Source organism: Typopeltis vanoorti, chromosome 8, assembly GCF_054136105.1.
Source record: "Typopeltis vanoorti isolate ZY-2024b chromosome 8, IOZ_Tvanoo_1.0, whole genome shotgun sequence".
In the NCBI taxonomy this organism is placed as follows: domain Eukaryota; kingdom Metazoa; phylum Arthropoda; class Arachnida; order Uropygi; family Thelyphonidae; genus Typopeltis; species Typopeltis vanoorti.
Genome location: NC_143556.1, coordinates 6,368,236 through 6,374,975, shown reverse-complemented (window position 1 = coordinate 6,374,975; position 6,740 = coordinate 6,368,236).

Here is a 6,740-nt window from a genome sequence, read left to right as displayed (position 1 = left end):
GACCATGAAAGTACCTGAAAAAGAGACAGAGCTGAAACATTGCGTGCATGAGATAGAGGTTGAAGTGAGCCTGTCAGGGAAGGGTCATCTAGGAACTGAATTACACTGAATTACATCAAGAATTTTAAAGAGGTTTTAGGTATACCACCCTAAATGTGAGAATAGTATTCCAGGAGTGGGCGGATTTGGGATTTGTACAGGATTAGTAGTTGGGGTGGATGTAAAATAGCTTTTGATCAGAAAACTACTTTTTTAAAAGCTAAAGAAGCGATTGGTATGATGTGTTTGTGACAAGAGAGGGTGGAGGTAGATGCCAGTCCAACGAAAGAGAGTTCATCCTGTCTGGTGATGTGGATATTACAAAGAAAGAGGGAAGGTGAGATCCCTTTTGTAAGAGAAAAGGCAGGACTGCGTTTGGGCAGCATTGAAGGTGACTAGGTTATTTCTACCCCACTGAAGAAAGTTATGGAGGTAGTGTTTAAGGCACTAGTTGCAGATGCTCTTAATGTAAGAGTTGTCTGGGAAATACAGTGCCAGATTAAACCCTATGGAGCTCCTAGGCAGTCGAAATCTCGGTTTCCCCCTCGCAAATTACCTCCTAATAGGACATTTAATCACCTAGGACGATGACTTTGCTGTTTAGATAGCATGTCTGGTTTGTGCATAGTAAAGTCAAAGAACTAAAAATAGAATCATTTCGCTTAATATTCATGATATTCATCAATACTGAGAATGCGTTCATGAATATCATGAATATGCTCAGTAACAGTAAAATAACCAGACAACAAAAAAAATAAAAATTTTACATGAGCAGATTTCTAGAAAAACCTAGAAAAATGTAATTGGAATTAGAAACAAAAAAAAAGCAGGTTCATATATGAAAATAACAATAATCAATAATAATATTGAACTAACTCTAAACACTAGATATGAAATAGGAAACTGATGTACTGCAACAAACTCCTAAAACTTCTGCTGAGAGCTCATAAATCTGCTGAGAGTTCTAAACGGACTACATATCATGCCTTCTCGCAGAAATATTTAAACCTTCGCTGGCTGAAGCAGAATAAAGTATTGTATAATGCAGCTCAAAAGCAACAAATCTGAGGATCTCTCAAAGAGATCCCCAGAATGGAAAGGATCACTAATCATTTCAGTATATAAAAAGGTGGACAAAAATAAATGTGAACATTACAATGAGATATGGCTCCTGTCAGAAAGCAATAAGATTGAGGAAAGGATATGTCTTTCGCCCATCCTTAGCTTTAGAATAATGTATTAGGAAAGGTTGGTCGATTAGTAGAGCCTCTACTACTAATGGCTCACGCAAAAAGTTAAGCAAGTTTGAGTGCGGTGAGTTGGAAAGGGGATCAATCGTTCGATGCTGATGGCACGCTCTCCCTCGATGATTCTTGGTGGCACATAATAATAATAATAATAATAATTATTATTATTATTATTATTATTATTATTATTATTATTATTATTATTATTATTATTATTAATATTATTATTATTATTATTATTATAGAAGAGGGCGCTTTAGCAGCAAGCAGTCGCAAGCACGTTATTTCGATGCTCCCATATTTTAAGTTGCAAAGTAGATCTTTCCTTGTGAATTAAAAATTAAAGCACATCAGTGAACGCCGTTCTTCAAGACGAACATATAGATGTAAAAACTGTAAGTATCTGTTAAGTAATAAGTAAAATATAAGTATTCAAAGTTCGAAGTATACGTTGGTCAACTACGCGAGAAGAAAACAAAGGAGGACGCCATATTAGAAAATACAGCAAGATCGTCAAACAAGAAGTATGAAGTGCTACAAATGCCAAGAAGACCTAACGGGAGAAGAAAACCACGTGACATGTAGGAACTGCCAAAGAAACATGCATTTTTTATGTTCAGGATTGTCTGAGACTACCTGGCAGCGAAAATCAAACAAGGATCGTGACGAGTGGAAGTGTCCCCATTGCAGAGATAACAAAGGAACCTCGCCTTCGACCGCAGGCGGAAAACAGCCAACGCAGAAAACAACCGCAGGCAGTAAACAGCTATCAACAACAGAGGGAATTAAAAACAAAGAAATCCACAACGGAAACCCAGGTGAGCCATCTTTAAATGCATTACTCGAAAATAGATTACAAAACCTAAAAGACTGTTTAATCGATTTTGTTGGAGAACTATTTAAAAAACATACCGCACAAATTACAGAAAAATTTAACCAATACGAGGCATTTATTAAATTTAATAATAACTCGATAGAAGATATGTTACAGACCGTTAGAGAAATTAAAAACTGCATCAAAGAGCTAACTGAAAAACAGCATAATTTAATTAAAGAAACAACGGACCTACGGCAAGAACTAAACTCTCTAAAGCAACAGTACGAGCTCTCAAACCAACAGCAGCACAAAAATGACCTCCTGATAAATGGTCTCCCAGAAATAGCTACGGAACCTCTAAGAGACACTGTAATACAACTAAGCCAAAAAATCGGCTGCCTCATTGAACCAAGAGACATCCAGTCAGTGCATCGGTTACCACAAAAAAGGAAAAGAGAAAATAATACCCGTCCTTCTCCCGTCGTAGTGCGACTCACCAACAGCCTAACAAAAACTATGCTTATAAAAGCTAGCAAGATTAAAAATCCAGTAGTAAAGGATCTGAAAGGAGACCACGACAACACCCCAATATACGTGTCTGAATACCTTACTCCACACTATCAGAAAATATTCTACCAAGCAAGGAAAGTAAAAACAGAAAACAATTACCAGTTTATATGGATAAGAGACAGCAAAATATTCCTTAGAAAGACACAAGACTCAAAACCAATCGAAATAAAATCCGTAGATGACCTCAACAGGCTGTCACATTGAAAGGAATATTGACAACTCGTAAAGAAGGACCAGCACCCCAACCAACATGGAAGCACACCATCAAGCAGACGTAATCCCCCCGGAACATGATAATTGCCACATTCTGAAATCAATATCAGAATGGAAACAACTGACAATCCCCAAAAAAGGACTATCTATTCTCCACATCAACATCAGAAGCATTCAAAAATACTGGCTGACCCTGCAAGCTTATCTGAAGGAAGATACAGACGAAATAGGCATTTTAATACTGACTGAAGTATCTACGACAAAGGAAGAGGCATCCTCCTACCAAATGCCACACTTCCAACAACACAAACACTGCAGACAAACAAAACGAGGCGGTGGTATAATAATATTTACCAAACATAAACTAGAAGTAACAGAAATAAACTATAAATTAGAATACGCAGAAAACATATGCATCGAAATTAAAAACATCAAACAAGAAAACTCCGTGATATTAAACGCAATATACAGACCACCCAACTTAAGCACCACAAAATTCCTAGAAGAACTAAACAGATGGCTTTCAGCCACGAAAGTAGGTACCTCAAAATATTTGATAATAATAGGAGACATTAATATAAACATTAGGAACATAAATAACAACACAGAACAATACCTAGACCTATTATCGGCATATAACATAACCCCATCCATACAGTCGTATACACGAGAAGAGATAGTCGGAAACACAACAACCTCAACCTGCATTGATCATATAAATATAAGGGCCCCTCCAAACAGCCACACGGAAGCCGTCATAACATGCAAACTAGCAGACCATTATTTCACAGCATTGCAGTTACACACTGAACCAGAACCCATAAAAATCACTGAGACTACAAAACAGTATCATAGCATTGTAAACGAAGCAATAGTGAACGAAGAAATCAGAAAAACAGACTGGATGCAGATAGCATCTTTAGACTCTGCTGAAGCTGTATATAATAATCTTAAACTTGCATTTAACAAAATATACAACAAAGCATTAACAAAAATAAAAATACGCCCCCAAACGAAACAAAATCCATGGATAACAGACAACATACTAACAGACATACAAAGAAACGATGCCCTATGGAAACAACTTAAGAAGTCACCGAACAATATCGCTTTAAAAACTGAACACAAAAGAAAACGGAATCTCCTAACAACCCAGATTCGAACGGCAAAAAGAAACTATTACAGCAACAAATTAACAACAGCACAGAACGACATAAAGGAAACCTGGCACCTGATTAATGAAATGCTGGACAATGTACACAGAACCACTGGCACAGAAACAATAAAACACAGCTTTGCCTGCGACCCCAAATCCCTTAAACAGTTGGCAAACAACTTTAATCAGCACTTCGTGAACTCTGTCCAAAAGCTACAAGAAACAACCTTTCCTCACACACACGAACATTCTCCACTAGGTCCACGAGCAACCCAGTCGATGTGGTTCCCCACAGTAACAAAAGAAGAACTATCACTGGCAATTCAACAAATTAATCCTAACAAAGGACCGGGGATAGACGGAATCAGACCAAAAGACATCAAGAAACACTCAACCGACCTACTCCCTGTTATACAAAAACTGTTAAATAAAATCTTCGAAACGGGACACATACCTGAAACACTGAAGACTGCATTAATCACACCCATACACAAACAGGGAAAAAGAAACATAATAAGTAATTACAGACCTATCGCCACGCTGCCTGTAATCAACCAAATCATGGAGCGCATTGTACATCAGAAACTCTCCACATACGTTGAAAAATTTCAAATCATACCCAAAACACAATATGGCTTTCAAAAAAATAAAGGAACAGCAACACTCCTGGAAGATTTCACAGACCTAATAAACGCTGCATTGGATAAAAACAGAATAACATTAGTGGTATTCATTGACCTAACAAAAGCATTTGACACACTAACACATAAAACCTTGTTAACGAAACTTACCCATATCGGAATTGGAGGTCGTCTCCTCCAGTGGTTTAAAGCATACACGAAAAACAGAAAGCACACCACACGTATAGGATCAGCACACAGCAAAGAGGTACAAGTAACCTGTGGAGTACCGCAAGGAGCTGTCCTATCTCCCATTCTATTTAACATATACACACACGACATAAGCCAACTCCCCCTAAAAAGTAAAATCTTCCAGTATGCAGACGACACTGCCATAGTATCCATTCACAACACTGCAAAAATCGCTTACAAAAATATGCAACACGACATCAATCAAATCACTAACTGGTTAACCGAAAACGGCATATATATAAACCCTGGAAAAACAAAGCTAATGATATTCAAAAACCCCCAAACCCTGCCCATAGAAACAAAATATCTCACTATCAAACATTCATCCTCCTATACACAAAGTGCAGAAACTAAAATCACAACCATCACACAGGTGAAAACAACACGCTACCTTGGACTTCACTTCGATGCAGATCAAAGTTGGAATAGCCATACAAACTACCTACATACCAAGCTTAGGATAATAGCAAGCAAACTATACAGATTAAAAGACATTGTCCCAACCCACATAAAAATACTAATCTATAAAGCATTATGTGAAAACATTTTAAGATATGCAATCACATCATACGCATTCTGCGCAGACTACAGACTTAACAGGCTACAATGGTTGCAAGATAAAATGATAAAACTGATATTCTGGGAACAACCCACTCTTATGCACGAAGCACGGACAAAACACAAAATATTTAAGGTGAAACAATTACGCCACTACACAGTCATGTTAAAACACTACTACAGTCCAACATATAGAGTAACCAGAACAACATATCAAATAACAAGACCACAGTCAACAAACTACATAACATATAAGTACAACAATCACACGGCAAAGCCACCCGAAACTTCTACGTACCTGACATGATAAACAAATTGCCGTTCGACAACAGAAACCTAGGAACATACAGAGAGCTGAAACAGGCACTATATAAATATTATAGCGAGAACGAAAATTAGAGCAATTCCTGTTTCTCTCTCCCCCACCACACACACACACACACACACACACACACACACACACACACACACACACACACACACACACACACACACACACACACACACACACACACACACACACACACACACACACACACACACACACACACACACACACACACACACACAAAAAAAAAACCTATGACAACCCCCCCCTCTCCAAAAACTATCACTACAAGAACACAAAGCAACAAACACACCATGTCTAAATCCAACCCTATTTTCACAAAAAAAAAAAAAAAAAAAGTTAAACTGTAATAGCAGTCGAAGTCTTTCAAGCATGTACCAACAAACAGTAAAATCAACACCTGGCTTGTGACCACTATAGGAACACAACCATAAAACCACCACCCTCTGTCATCTATTATCTTCCTCAGATAAGCTCTGCTAAGCTTCGAGGAAGAAAATTACTAACTTGCAAGTATCTGTTATACACACTTGTAATGCGTTATAAATATTATATACATATAATTACTACAGCAACTATGTATGCAATTCATCTGAGACATAAAAAAAAAAAAATCTATATAATCCTTATTGTAAATACTGTAAATATTATTATTGTATGTAACTTATACTGAGACATAATGAAATGTAAAAAAAAAAAAAAAATATTATTATTATTATTGAATTGTGTGTGTATGCTGCATTACTGCATTGTATCGTGAATTGTGTGCACATTGATGCCAATCCATATTTAGCTAGTTTAAAAAAAAAAATGCATACTCATATTTATAAAATGTACACTGCATTTTGTATATCAAATTTTCGTACTGTACAGAAAAGATAATATGTTTTTCATTGTGTGTGTGCAGATACTCTGTGTG